Source organism: Mirounga leonina, unplaced genomic scaffold, assembly GCF_011800145.1.
Source record: "Mirounga leonina isolate KUSES-001 unplaced genomic scaffold, KU_Mleo_1.0 Mir_169, whole genome shotgun sequence".
NCBI lineage: Eukaryota > Metazoa > Chordata > Mammalia > Carnivora > Phocidae > Mirounga > Mirounga leonina.
In genome coordinates, this window is record NW_023270431.1 from 10,251,681 (window position 1) to 10,265,653 (window position 13,973).

At 35.5% G+C, this 13,973-nt stretch overlaps 1 pseudogene; it reads right to left on the bottom strand.

The window, feature by feature from the left end:
- Nucleotides 1-2,597: 2,597 nt before the first annotated feature.
- Nucleotides 2,598-5,522, bottom strand: LOC118017294 (annotated as a pseudogene).
- Nucleotides 5,523-13,973: the final 8,451 nt, after the last annotated feature.

The window sequence follows — 13,973 nt, forward strand, 5'->3', positions numbered from 1 at the left end:
GTAGGGGTTTAACTCTGAACTCTAAATTCTTTTTTTTTTTTTTAAAGATTTTATTTATTTATTTGAGAGAGAGAGAATGAGAGAGAGAGAACACCTGAGAGGGGATAGGGTCTGAAGACGAAGCAGACTCCCTGCCGAGCAGGAAGCCCGATGTGGGACTCGATCCAGGGACTCCAGGATCATGACCTGAGCCGAAGGCAGTCGCTTAACCAACTGAGCCACCCAGGCGCCCTGGACTCTAAATTCTGTTCCGTTGAGCTGTGTGTCTGTTTTGGTACAAATACCATACTGTTTTGGTTAATATAGCTTTGTAGTATAGTGTGAATTCAGGGAGTGTGATGCCTCCAGCTTTGTTCTTCTTTTTCAAGATTACTTTGATATATTTGGAGTCTTTTGTGGTTCCATACAAATTTTAGAATTATTTGTTCTAGTTCTATGAAGTATGCCATTGGGAATTTTGTTAAGTATGACATTTATTCTGTAGAGTGCTTTGGGTATAGGGACATTTTAACAATATTGATTCTTCCAATCCATGAGCATGAAATATCTTTCCATTTATTTGTGTCTTATTCAATTTCTTTCATCAGTGTCTTACAGTTTTTATTATACAAGTCTTTCACTTCCTTGCTTAAATTTATTCCTAAGTATTTTATTCTTTTTGATGCAATTGTAAATGGATTGTTTTCTTAATTTCTCTGTTGTAGAATTTCTCAATTTCTTAGTTGTAGCAGTTTTTTGGTGGATTCTTTAGAATTTTTTAAATATAATATATCATTTGCAAATAGTAACAGTTTTACTTCTTCCTTTCTGATTTGGATACCATTGGATTTTTTACCCTTGCTTAATTGTTGTACCTAGGACTTTCAATACTATGCTGAATAAAAGTGGGGAGAGTGGGCATCTTTGTCTTGTTACTGTTCTTAGAGAAAAAAAGTTCAGATTTTCCCCACTGAGTATAATGTTAGCTGTGAGATCATCTCATATGATGATTGCCCCCAGTTCATCTGTGGGTTGGATCCATGACCATTATGGCATATTGAAGGTTTGAGTTCTCAGCAGGGCATACCCACTGGTACTAGCAAATTGAAGGGAGAATTCCAAAATAGTGCCCATTAGCATAAGGTAGATTGAGACCTCAAAAATGGCTCCCACCAGACTGAGAAGTCCCTGGGGAGGGTCCCTGTTGCTTCCACCTCCCTGGTAGATGCTTTAAAGTTAGTAAATGGGTCTTTTCTACATATGGTCTATGCCCTTTTCAAATTGATCTTTTATTTATTGTGCTGGCTTCTAAATTGAGTAATCTGCACAGCAGCCCTTTAAGAGTAAGTTTTCCATGCTCTACATTTTTTTGCTTTCCTGAACATAAACCATGTTAATTTTTACTTACTTACTTACTTACTTATTTATTTATTTATTTATTTATTTATTTAAGAGAGAGAGAGAGAGAAAACCAAGGAGGAGAGGCAGAGAGGGATGGAGAAAGAGAATCTCAAGCAGACTCCCTGCTGAGTGCGAAGCCTGACATGGGGCTTGATCCCATGATCTTGAGATCATGACCTGAGCTGAAATCTAAAGTAGGATGCTCAACTGACTGAGCCACCCAAGTGCCCCTCTGTTGATTTTTAAAGCCTGATGATTTGGGGACTGGTCTCTCCTGTGAAGGATCTAAGAGTTGGCATCTCTGATGTGAAGTTGGAATCTCTCACTCCTCAGTAAAAGGTTCCATACCTTTTATACCTCTCCAGATTGGGACTCACCATGAGTGTGGTGTTTTGTTTTTGTGTTTTTTTTTCTTGACAAGTCCATGTCTCTTCCTTTCTCCCCTCTTGATGCTGCCCTTTTCTTTTCTGTTGTGGAGACTGTTCATTCAATTATCAGGTCACTTTTATTTATTTATTTATTTATTTATTTATTTATTTATTTATTTATTTATTTATTGAAGATTTTGTTTATTTATTTGACAGAGAGAGAGAAGCAGCAGCAGAGGGAAAGGGAGAAACAAACTACCTGGTGAGCAAGGAGCCTGATACAGGACTTGATCCCAGGACCCCAGGATCATGAATCGGGTCACTTTTAGAAGTAATTATTCCAAATGTAATTACAGATTTTTTTAAATCAAACATTTAATATTTTTATTTGTAAATCAATAAATAATATATGTATATTAAAACTAAAAATTTAGACAATTTAATGCATAGGCATGGTGAATGAAACTATTTGCAGATTTGAATGTTTTGTAAGTAGCATAATCACTGCATACCATATCCTGAATGTACATAACTTACTTTTAAATGTCCTACTTAATTTTTTCAAGATCAGATACTTCTCTGAATTTAAAGGAAGTCAAAATCATTTAAAATATGAGGAGTGTGGGTTAAGGATAAGCTTAAATATAAGCTTATCCAATTTAAATTACAATTTAATTTAAATTACATTAAAATCCAAATATAAATATAAACAAAAGTGAAGTTTTCTAAAGGGAAATATTTACTATTCCCCCTCCCAAAGCAGGTAAATTAACACTACAGAGTAGAAATCTACATGTACTGGGGTACTTTCTTGCTTTGATAAGTATAGAAAAAATAATTTCATGTTGTCTAAATTTTTAGGGTTATATAGTCAGAAATATAGAATTCTACTTTTATAGGCATGTCCACTAATGGAAATAAGAACACAATCATTTGAATTGGTTGTCTACATACTGGGCAGGGCTTATTCCTTTTCTTTAGCTTCTTTTCACACGTAAAGCAGGCCATAACATGTCATGTTTTGCCATGAGCAATACAACCATATTTAGGTTGACCTTGGCAAATCACACAAGGTTCAACAGCACTAAGGGGAAAACTAGATTTCACGATTTTTTCTTTGTCTTGTGTTTCTTCCCTCTCAAACTCTTTGATGTCTTCTTGGCTGCTATAAATGATGCTGTTAGAAGTTGATGACTGAGAATAGTCCTCACTTTTTTGGGATTGGGAAGCTTGTGTGATTTCATCATCATTTTCCTCAGCACATGATTCTCTGGAATCATTCACTGTTTTTTTTTTTTTTTTACAATCAGGGACATCAAAGCCCTCTTTTACTTGTGTTTAACTTTCTAGTGTGTCTTTCTCAGGCATTTTCCTTTTATCTTTCCCTTTATCTTCCTTTTATCTTCAGGAAGCCAATTCCCATGAAGGGCCCAACATCTGTTGCCATGAGGTAGAAGAGGAGGATTCCTTTCATTGCACGAAGTACACTTCCAATAGTCCGCTAAGGAAATTTCAGGATCTTCTTCAAGATCCTGCCTGTTACACAATTACTCAATATAGCAATGCCAAGGCAGACTAGTGTGATTGCTGACTGGAAGGGCCCATAAGGAGTGACAGATAAACTGTAGCTATGGGAAACTTGATTGCTTAAAGACTTTAGATGTCATACACTGCTAAGAAAAAAGAAGGAGGAGGAAGAAGAAGAGGAGGAAAAGGAGGGGGAGTGGGAGGAGCCATTATGAGGAATTGGCACAGACACAAAGAAACTAAGAATTCATGGAGAGTTTTTGGGTAGGTTGCATCTAATGCAATTCTTTGCCATTTAAATGTCAAGTTTGGTACTTTCCCATTTTTAGTGAGCTCTAAATTATAAGTCATCTTGAAGCTAAAACTATTCCTCCAGTCATAATTCCAAGGTAAATTATTTTGGAAGGATCAGGCACTCACCCACTTTCATCTCTTTCCTACTATGAGAATTAGTGGTAATAGCATAAGTATTATTTTTTCTTGGGGAAATATTTTCTGTTTTTCTAGGGAAATAAAAATTTTTCTTGCTAAAGATTTCCTTTAAAAAATTTTGAGTTTCTATGGTAATTTTATATATTCCTACACTTTTCAACTTAATTTTAGCTTAAAATTTACATGAAGTAATTTAAAGAAGGATTTTAAACCTGATTACATGAAACAAATTGTTTTGAATTTCACACCCCTATAAGGTTCATGTAAAGTGTATGAGGGGCAATTGGATATTTTTAGTGTTCAAATAGAAAATTTTTCGTTATTTTCATATATACTCACTATTTCTGACCTTTCTAATTTTGATATTTAAGAGTTTAAGGATACTAGTATCCTTAAACATTAAATTTTTTATTTTATTTTATTTATTTTTTAAGATTTTATTTATTTATTTGACAGAGACAGAGATAGCAAGAGCAGGAACACAAGCAGTGGGAGTGGGAGAGGGAGAAGCAGGCCTCCCCTCGAGGAGGGAGCCCGATATGGGACTCGATCCCAGGACCCCGGGATCATGACCCAAGCCGAAGGCAGACGCCCAATGACTGAGCCACCCAGGCGCCCAAACATTAAATTTTTATTAAAACAAAGATATACAGAAAATATTACTTTGTCAAATTGTCTCACTATATGATCCTCCCGTTGAGATAAAGAATCATCCACTGTATGCAGTTTTCAGTTTATATGTGAGGTAGATGTTTTTGTGCAAAAATATCCATTTGTTGACATTTCTGTTTGTCTGCAATCCTACTTCAATGAGTAATCACATATTAGAAATATTAGGGGCACCTGGGTGGCTCAGTCATTAAGCGTCTGCCTTGGGCTCAGGTCATGATCCCAGGGTCCTGGGATAGAGCCCCGCATCAGGCTCCCTGCTTGGCGGGAAACCTGCTTCTCCCTCTCCCACTTCCCACGCTTGTGTTCCTTCTCTCACTGTGTCTCTCTCTGTCAAATAAATAAATAAAATCTTAAAAAAAAAGAGAAATATTAGGCAACTCACCAGTCACATTTTAAATCCTGTACACATACAGAAACATCTTCAAAAATAATATAATGAAGTAGTGCTTAAAATTTTGTCAGTCATTGCCACAAATATTTCTGAGATTCAGCAAAGTTTTAGAAGAAAGTTTTCGTGTAAAAATATGTGAGATATGTCTGAATATTTAAAGATTTAACAATTATCTTATCAAAAGTGATATTACTAAGAAGTTATAAAGTCAGAGTGGGGTGGGAACTCAGGATTTTCAACAGAGTCTAACATTTTCTTTTCACTAGTGGCTTTCAGAAATATTTTAGCTATAGAACTCTTTTTTCAAAAGAAGACTAACATGAAAACCTGATAAATAAAAATAGAAGTATTCAAGCTGAAATCAGAATAACCTATTATTCTTCTTGTTCTTTCCACGTACCCACAACACCTGTTTTGTGGTATCTGGGGATCCCTTGGGTTCCTTGGAGAACTTTCATAACATTTTATTATTTCAAGTTGACAATTCAAGTAGGATGGGTTTTCAATTTATGTTCATTATAAATGTAATGTATTTACAATTAGTAATACTTATTTATCACAGTTATAAATGGATTCAGCAATCATAATTTTTTTTTCAGCAGTAGATAACCGAAAGCCAGACTCACACTGGTTTTAAAAAAAAACTAGAGGTTTATTACTCTCTTAATATAACAAAAGAAGTAAAGGTAGGTAGCTACTGATGTTAGTTCAGTAGCTCAAAATTTGAGATGATTTCCTTACCTGTCTCTCATGGTCACAAAATGGTCCTGAGACTTCAAGCTTTGGAACCATCATTTAAGACAAAAAGAAACTTCCTTTATCAAGAAGACCCTTTCCCCAGAATCTCCTCAGCAAACTTCCACTTATGTCACATAACTCCTTACTGTGTTATATAGCAACTGCTACCTGAAAATGGTGATTAACAACATGCATACTTAGCTTTTCCAGCCTCATAATGGAGGTGAGTTGAGAAAATTGAAACATGACTTTTGATAACCATTTAATAGTGTCTAACATAGTCATATTCAAAACTGAAGTAGAACTTATTAGATAATATAGATTTTTAAACTTGGAAATAATTAATTTTAATCTTTAATTTTAGTAATTAATTTTAATCTAATTTTAATTCTTTAATTTTATAGTGGTGAGGATGTTATTGGTGATTCTATCCTTGTATTAATTTAAAATTACTGAGATCTCTGAAAATGTATTTTAAAACCCTAGAATCTTTATTTTATAATTTTTTGTTTGTTTTTTAGATTTTAGGAAACCCAGAATTTTATTCCTGGAAACTCAATATAATCCTTACTTTGTATTCAATATATTTCTATAATCTATCTATTTTTGGGAAATGTCCTTACATATTGTTTACAAATTCTCTATAGATAGATTTGTCATATCCTGAAGGTTCCAAGTCTCTACAAATTTGTTTTTTTCTTTACAGTTATTTTTCCCTTAGGTTTTTATGCAGCTTTCAAATTTAATAAGCGGTGATATCTCATAGGATATGCATATCTGAGACATATATACAAATCTGAACTATTGTGTGGTGGTAAATGATTAATCCAACAGACAATTCCATATGTAACCCTAGTATTTTAAAATTACATTATCTTGGGATGCCTGGGTGGCTCAGTCGTTAAGTGGCTGCCTTCGGCTCAGGTCATGATCCCAGCGTCCTGGGATCAAGTCTTGCATGGGGCTCCCTGCTCCACGGGAAGCCTGCTTCTCCCTCTCCCACTCCCCCTGCTTGTGTTCCCTCTCTCACTGTGTCTCTCTCTGTCAAAAAATAAATAAAATCTTAAAAAAAAAAGAACAAAAAAATAAATAAAAATAAAATTACATTATCTTGGGACTCCTGGGTGGCTCAGTCGGTTAAGCAGCTGCCTTCCGCTCAGGTCATGACCCCAGGGTCCTGGGATTGAGTCCGGCATCGCGGGTCCTTGCTCAGCAGGGAGCCTGCTTCTCCCTCTGTCTTCAGCTCCCCCCTGCTTGTACTCTCGCTCTCTCTCGCCCACGCGTTCTCTCTCTAGCAAATAAATAAATAAAATCTTAAAAAAAATAAAAAATAAAATTACATTATCTTTTCAGCATAAGACAATCTGTAATCCTATCGCTTGGTCCTTATTTGATTAATATGGACTAAATATCTGAAAATTCAGAAAGCTTTAAGTAATAGTTTGGATAACATTCAATTATATCAATTTAATTTTTCATGTACTAAAAAAAAAGTAATATCCTGAGAATTTCTTAGGTCTAGAAAGGTTTAAAAGAGACATAAATCCATATGGACATCGTCAATCATGATGAGTGGTATGGGTGGCAAACCAAACAACAATCTAGTGGTCAAGCCAAGTATGTCATTAAATCATTGAGAGCCACTGGCACAGTTCAACTGTGTTACTCTTGCTGCTCTTAGTGACTGCACCAAATGGACTAGTTGACACTAATCCATTGCTGAGAAGCCAGTGTATGGGGTGGGGAGGGGGCAGGTAAAACTGGCCTTTGTAAAAATGTGAGTCCTTTTACATTAATGACAAACAGTAGTGGAGTAGTGAGTAGTGGAGTAGGACTTTATTCCCGGGGTGATAAAATCAGTAAATGAGGAGTGCAGCTATATCAGAGGGAAAAAGTCTGCTCTGGGAGAATTTTAACTGGACATTTAAAATTTTTAATTAGAAATTAGCTTAATTTTAATTAGAAATTAATTTCCAACTTTATAATTGATTCATCACAGAGTATGTGGCCTAGTGCATTTAGGTCTTTTTAATTTGATATAGATAAATAAACATTTAACAAAAGTTTAGTGGTTTGCAACTTGATGGATTATAGTGCTTAAGAAAATCTGCCGAATATCTGCCAAAAATCTGGGACTAGGAAAAATGGTACCTTTCTCCTTTTCTGTCTTAATATTTGTGGACTACCTACTAGGGTATATACAATTTCATGTATAGTATCTAGTACAATCCTTACAGCAATCCTGGTATGGTATTTTGGAATTGCTATAATCACTTAATAAAGACTAAATTAGGGGCGCCTGGGTGGCTCAGATGGTTAAGCGTCTGCCTTCGGCTCAGGTCATGATCTCAGGGTCCTGGGATCGAGTCCCGCATCGGGCTCCCTGCTCCTTGGGAGCCTGCTTCTCCCTCTGCCTCTCTCTCTCTCTGTCTCTAATGAATAAATAAATAAAATCTTAAAAAAAAATTAAAAAATTAAAAAAAAATAAAGACTAAATTAAGGGCCAGAGATTTTTTAAGAGACTTGCCAAGTGGCACACAGCTTGTAAGTAGCAGAACTGGGATTGAAGCCTGTGTTCACCAGCTGCCAGAACCTGCAACTATTTTCAAGACATGTCCGGCAAGTGAGAATCAAAAGCCAACAGTCATTGACCTATTGCAAAATAAAATAACTAAAGAACCAAATAAGAAGAAATGATCATAAGATGTGTCCTCCTCCCTCCCCCAAATATATACAAGACATTTAGCAATGGTAGAAGAGATTTCATCTGGTAAGGGAACCGGAAGTTTCATTTGAAACAAAAAGAATTGAGTAGGCAAGAGTATGTAGCTCAGCTTCAAAAGCAGAGCCTTAACATAAAAGCATTTCAATACTATGTGTGCTTTTTGCTCTTCTCCCTCTTTTAAGAACAGTACTGGTTAATCTTGACATAATGGCTCATTGATGATGATTCTTGCAAATAACTGGATGCGAGCGTGGGCATGGGGAGCAGACAGAGATACTTTTAGAATGCTAAGGAAAAAGATAAAATAATACCTGCCTGTTTAAAAAGTCATAAATAAATCTCACAAAAGGTAACAGAAAAAAACTGATTTAGTTTTAAAAATAAGAACAATGAAAGATATGTTTCTCTCTTCAAAGTTTTTCCTGATTTTGAATGAAAGAATATCATTATATGTAAGGCTCAGAAATTAATAGGTGTTTCATTATTCTTATTTTTTACATAAGGAAACAGGGGCCTTGAGAAATTTTACTGTTTGCTCAATATTGGTCAGCTTTTTAACAGGAAGAGCTTGCTTTATAATTAAATTTTTTAAAGTCTTTTAATTTCTTTTTTTATGTACCTATTGTCCATTTATTTCTTTTATTATGTTATTGTCCATTTATTTTTTTATTTTATTATGTTATGTTAATCACCGTACATTACATCATTAGTTTTTGATGTAGTGTTCCATGATTCATTATTTACATATAACACCCAGTGTTATATGCCCTTTTTAATACCCATCACCAGGCTAACCCATCCCCACCCTCTCCCCTCTAGAACCCTCAGTTTTTTTCTCAGAGTCCATAGTTTCTTATGGTTCGTCTCCCCCTCCAATTTCCCTCCCTTCATTTTTCCCTTCCTGCTATCTTCTTTTTTTTTTCAACATATAATGTATTATTTGTTTCAGAGGTACAGGTCTGTGATTCAACAGTCTTACACAATTCACAGCGCTCACCATAGCAAGTCTTTTAATTTCAGTGACCCTTTTTAATGATGGTTTCAATGTTATTAATTTAACATCCAATATGATAATTTATCAAAATGTCAATGTGTCCAGAACAAGACGTTCTAACCCCTGGTTAAGACTCAGAAAACATGGCTAAAAGTTAAGCCATATATCCTTGTTGACCAAAACATATGCCTCATGCATATTTGGCATGAACATATCAAAAACTTGATTTATCATTTCTTGTCTATACAAAAGCTAGAAATTAAGATATACCCATAAGCATTTTATAGAATTAAAACCAAGGTGCAGTAAAATTTAAGAAAAATTTTAAAGTTTCATTTCCACATTCCTTGGAGAGCTTCTGAGAGCTCAAGGGATCAAGAACAAATTACACTTCATTTCTCCTTTGCTCCTGGAGACTTTCATGAGGAGAAATCAGTCTCAACTGAATGCCAAAGGCATTCAAGGTAAAAAGTAAAACACGCACTGCCTAAGAAATTTATGAGCCATTCTACTTATATTCTTGTGTGATGCTAATAATATAATAAAACCACGTATTTTATAGCAGTTTACAATGCCCTTTCTTATATTGTCTAGTCTGATTCTCAAAACCACTCCATAAGTGAATATCATGTTTCAAAGGTTCAGCTTGTGCTTGTGCATTCACAGACAACTGATACTTTTTAAATGCTTACGAAAAAATGTACTCCTTCCCTTTGCATTAATAATCATAATAATAACAGATAACTCATATTTACTGAGGTTTAGTTTGTAACGGGCACTGTTCTAAGTCCCTAACAGTGTCTTATCTAATCAATGCACTTTTATATACATAATTATGGCCTTTTTACTGATAGGAAAATTGAGGAATAATAATATTTATAACTTCCCAAGGTTATAAAATCAGTAAATGAGAAGGCAGATGTTGAACTCAGGCAGGAAGTTCAACTCCAGAGTTTCTACTCCATAACCAGAAAATTATCTTCTTTCTCATCCCGAAGATGTACTAGAGAAATATATCAAAAACAAAACAAACCAAAAAACAGCAAAATGTTGCAATTTTGAACTTTTCTGGTTTTTGGATGAAACTTTAATTCTTAAGTTTGTTTTGCCACCCAAGTCTGCTGATGATGCTCACCAGCGTTGCAATCCATATAAGAATTTTGAAGTTCTCATTAATAGGTAACTTCCAGGTTAGAATAGGAGGTGTTGCGCCTTATGTAAATGTGACATATATAAATGAGCCAAGTAATTTATATTCTTTTTGATATCAATATATTTATGAGAAGGCATGATGAATCATGATCTGAGGAGTAAAGAATAAACAATTTATTAACTTAAAAGGAAGCTAGGAATTAGAAGAAGAATTTTAAGCATTTGAAGAGATGCCTCAATGTGCCTGAATCAAATAAATACAGTGGAACACGTACACTATTTTACAGATGAGGATTGATGTTTTGGGGGAGGGAAATATGGTGGTTAATTTTTTCCAGGGGTCCAGTGATGTTGGCAAGTTGAGATATACCTTCTCAGGTGAAGGATAAATTGTTGCATCTGGCCTCTTCTACAACCAAGAAAGAGACACAATGCCTATGGGCTTCTTCAGATTTTGGAAGCAATATATTACTCAGGTGTGTTACTCTGGCCCATTTACCAAATGGCCAAAAAGCAGCTATCCTCAGTGGGGGCCTGTCTTAAGTCAGCTCAGGTTGCTATAGCAAAATGCCATCAACTGGGTGGCTTATACACAACATAAATTAACCATCAGCATATTGTGGCCAGAGCTTCAACATATGAATTTTTTTTTCATAGGGGGGGCACAAATATTTAGTTATTAATGGGCCCGGAACAAGAGAAGGCTCTGTGCCAAGTCCAGACTGCCGTGCAAGCTACTCTGCCTCTTGGACCATTTAATTCAGAAGATGCAATGGTGTTTGAAGGATCAGTGGCAGATAAGGATGTTATTTGGCAGGCCCCTATAGGTGAATTACAACATATGATCTTGAGCAAGTCCCCACCATCTCCACAGATAAATAGTTTTCTTTGGAGAAACCACACTTGTCAGCTGTTGGGCCTTAGTAGAAATTGAATGTTTAACCACAGGACACGAAGTTACCATGCAACCTGAGCTGTGTGTCATAAATTGGATGTTATCTGACCTATCAAGCCATAAAGTTTGGAACACACAGTTATATTCCATCATCAAGTGAAAGTGATATTATACAAGATCAGGCTTGAGCAGACACTGAAGGCACAAGAAATTATAAGAAGTAGTCCAAATGCAAATGGTCCCCATTCCTGCTATACTGTCTTCTTTTTCTTTCCTCTCCTGTTCCCTTATCATGTAACATAAAGGGTATTGATTTTATATCATAGTATTTAAGTATTGTTAATTTTACATCATAGTATTTAGTTCTGGGATATGAAGATGGGTAATAAACCCACTCAAGGACTTTATCTCCTTTTCTGGGCAAGAGGTTAATGGGTTTTTGTTGTAAGTAGGATAGTTTTATCGTGTAAACCAGACTTATGACCTTATTATTTTCTTTCTTTGAAGATTAAGTATGGCTTATGGGGATGCATATGATTGCCAAGTTGACAAGGAGTGGACTTGTGATAGTTAATCTTCTATGTCATCTTGGCTGGTCACAAGGTGCCCAGATTAAACGGTATTTTGGGGTGTGGCTGTGGGCGTTTCCAGATTAGATTAGCATTTGAATCAGCAGACTCAGTAGATTGCCCTCCCTAGTGTGAGTGGGCATTATCCAATCTGTTGAGGATGTGAGTAGAATACTGGCAGAAAAAGGAGAAATTTCCCCCTTTTTGCTTCCTGTGTGTTTGCTTGAGATCTTTGCTTGGCATACCTTATCTCACCTTCTCTGGCCCTCAAGATGGGATTTAAACCATCAGTTTCCCTGGTTCTCAGGCTTTTGGACACAGACTCAATTATACCACCAGCTTTCTTGGGTCTTCAGCTTGCAGACAGCAGATCATGAGACTTTGCCTCTAAAATCACATGAGCCAATTCTTTTTTTTTTATCTTTTTTTTTTTTTTTTTTTGACAGAGAGACACAGTGAGAGAGGGAACACAAGCAGGGGGAGTGGGAGAGGAAGAAGCAGGCTTCCCACGGAGCAGGGACCCCGATGCGGGGCTCGATCCCAGGACCCTGGGATCATGACCTGAGCCGAAGGCAGACGCTTAATGACTGAGCCACCCAGGTGCCCCGACATGAGCCCATTCTTCATAATAAACCTCCTTTTATATAAACCCTATTGGCTTCATTTATACCTTACTAGCTCCATGTCTCTATAGAACCCTAACAAATACAGTCTGCTATTAGGGAGATATTATATGAGTGAATCTCAGTGCTTGAAGCATATAACTCCTGACTGAGTTGCTGCTTCACTAATAATTTTATGGCTCACCATCCATAATAAATTCAGGGATGTACTTGCCCATACCTGGGATTAGCACTGGTTCTAGAAATTTTATTTTCTAAATTTGGAAACCTTCACTTCCCTTAGTATTTTAGGGAGAAAAAGAGGGCAATATAGGATCTGGATTTCCATATTGCACTGATATCTAACTAATGATGTGAAGTTGCTGGCTGAGGAGAATATAGGGAGCTGGAAGGAATTTAATTATCTAATCTACTAGATTCCTTGAGTAAGATGCCTAGACTCAAAACCAGCAGCATTATATTGAATGGAAATAAACTTTAAAAAATTGGATCATAAATAAATATGGTACACACACACACACACCATGGAATATTATGCAGTCAAAAAAGGGAGGAAATCTTGTCATGCTATAACAGGGATGAACCTCAAGGACACTATACTAAGTAAAACAAGCCAGTCACAAAAGGACATACATTATATAATTCCATCAATTGGGGTATCTAAAGTAATACAAATCATAGGGAAAACAAAGGAAGTAGAAAGATGTCAAGGGCTAGGGGAGATGTGAGGGAGAATTAGTGCTTATTGAGTATAGAGTTCCTACAATTAATATAGTCTTGCTGAAACACAATATAGAACAGATTAAAAAAATGGTACAAATTCAATCTGTTTCTTTTTAAAATGGCTAGGACAAATTTAACTAATTATCCAAAATCAGATTGACATTAATGATCACAATATGAAAACTATCATTTAACATTTCAAATCACTATTGGTCAAAAAGCCAAGTGTAGCTAATAAGATTGGAATTTGGTTTAATTGTACAAAAATCTTAAAAAAATGGAAAATTCATCTCTCTACAAAGAACTGATACTTACCTATCTCTAATAGTTGCAGTCAATGAGAGTTGATGCCTAATATAGTGGTTGACAAGAAATTTGCAACTAATAATCAATGAACCCTTTTTTTATTAATCTAATGTATGTGTGTCATAGTATACATAGTATATGGTAGTATACATAGGACTAAAACCAAACAAAAAAAAATCACATGAAAAAATGATACCTTGTAAAAATATTTGTTATCGTGCTGAACTTCAACCATATTAAATACAACATAGAAAATATAGGTTGACTCTCAACAGCAATCACCCTGTCATTATTTGCTTCACTACATAAATATTACATGGGAATACTTGCTTTTTATTTCATCAATTCACTCTTCAATCCAATTACTGTTATGTTATGTAGACTTGCAGTTAAAGTGAGGATAATATTAACCGTGGTAGTATGGGTAAAAAAAGTTTGAAAATCTCTGTAATTATCTGTTTTTCAGGAATGAGTCACA